The sequence below is a fragment of the Myotis davidii genome, unplaced genomic scaffold, assembly GCF_000327345.1.
Source record: "Myotis davidii unplaced genomic scaffold, ASM32734v1 scaffold2209, whole genome shotgun sequence".
In the NCBI taxonomy this organism is placed as follows: Eukaryota; Metazoa; Chordata; class Mammalia; order Chiroptera; family Vespertilionidae; genus Myotis; species Myotis davidii.
Genome location: NW_006300369.1, coordinates 50,023 through 51,590, shown reverse-complemented (window position 1 = coordinate 51,590; position 1,568 = coordinate 50,023). Strand labels below are relative to the sequence as shown.

Genomic DNA, 1,568 nt, shown 5'->3' with positions numbered 1-1,568 from the left:
TCTGGCGCCCGGTGCACCAGGAAGTGGCTCTTCCCAGCGGCAGCGATCCAGGCCACTGGCAGGTTTTTTTGTTTGGCACCTCAGGTCTTTAAGAGGATTTATTGGTTAGAAGGTAAGGGGGATAAGTGGAGAGCCCAGAAAATCCGATTTAATTCTTACTGCACTGAAAACTGCTGACTGCGCCAAATTGCCCTTGGGCCGGGGAATTGAGGAGGCAGGCGGGGCTGAGGACGGGGACTGACCGGCCTCAACGCTGCTTGCACAAGGTCGCGTCTAGCCTGAGTCCCTTCGTGCTCTGACGTCCCCCCAAACCCTCCACCCTGTCCTTCCAGACCTCCCCACGCCCTGCAGCCCGGCCAAGTACAGTGGCAGTCTTTCCTAGTGAACCCTTTCAACAGATGTGGAGGGCAGATCTTTCTCAAAGGAAAGGGGGCTGGAGGGGCTGGTGAGAGTGGCTGGTGGGGAAAGGAAGGACCTAACTGCTCATGGGTTGCAGTCAAGATCAAGCAATAAACCCATCTGTATGATTTAGCCAGGAACCATTCCTGGAGCCAGACCAACTGAAGGAAGGGTGGACAGAGAGTGTAAGCAGGACTTTGCCTGTGGGTGAACGTTTTGCCTCAAGGAGATCCTTGGCCCAGTTCAAATCTACCAACCACATAGTCTCTGATTTGAACGTGGAGCATTTCAGGTAGGTTAGCCATTCCAGCCCTAGAGAATTAGCCTACCTTCCTATCTAGCAGCTCTGGACCCTGCGTCCCTTTCAGATCAATTCCTGAGGCAGAAATAAAGCAGTTGTCACACACTTAAAAATAATCCAAGTATTTATTTAAAATAGGAAAAACTATAACAAGTCTTTTCTGTGAACAAATGCCCCCTCTGACAGGAAAAAAAAGAAAACACAACTCACTTTTTGACTAGTGTTACTCTGCTGCCTTGAAAAAATCTATCTCACTACAGAATTTGCTAACTATGATGAAAGGCTGTTTACTGGGAGAGATGGCTGGTTGATACTCTAAAATAGTAGGTTCCTATTTTAGACAATACCTGATAATGTGGAGGGAGAAACCTAGATTGACAAGAGGCCTTCTGCTGGGGTACAGGGCAAGTAGAGCACAGTCTTATGGTGGCAGTTACCAGTGAGAGGACCCTCCCATTCACAAAAGAAGTTTAAAAGTGTAAATGTAGCTGTCTCCAAATTCTTCAGCTCCCCTGTCCCTCCTTTGCCAACCCCAAAATGGGCCTGGAGCTTTCTTCATTCTTCCCTGCCAGCTAGAGGGACAGGGCCCCTTTCCTGGACCAGCACCACTCCCTCCCCCTATGGTCTGGGCCTTCTCTTGCTTTCCCCCCAACCATTCTTTTTATTTTTTATTAGTTAAGGTGTTACAAATGTATCCTCATCCCCCCCATTAACCCCCAACCTCCCCCCGCAACCTCCCGCCCCGCACACTCACGATCCCATCCCCCTGCTGTCCATGTCCATTGGTTTGGCTTATATACATGTATACAAGTCCTTCAGTTGATCTCTTCCCCTTACCCCCGCCCTCCCCTTCTTCCTTCTGGGGATT

General features: G+C 49.7%; 1 protein-coding gene across 1 annotated transcript in view; it reads left to right on the top strand.

The window, feature by feature from the left end:
- The first annotated feature begins 22 nt into the window (after positions 1–22).
- TRMT2B (tRNA methyltransferase 2 homolog B) overlaps positions 23–1,568 on the top strand; it is a 43,590-nt gene continuing 42,044 nt past the window's right edge. Inside the window, exon 1 of the mRNA XM_006776920.2 lies at positions 23–112. The gene's annotated coding sequence lies outside the window, so the exon portion shown is untranslated. The remainder of the gene's footprint in view (positions 113–1,568) is intronic.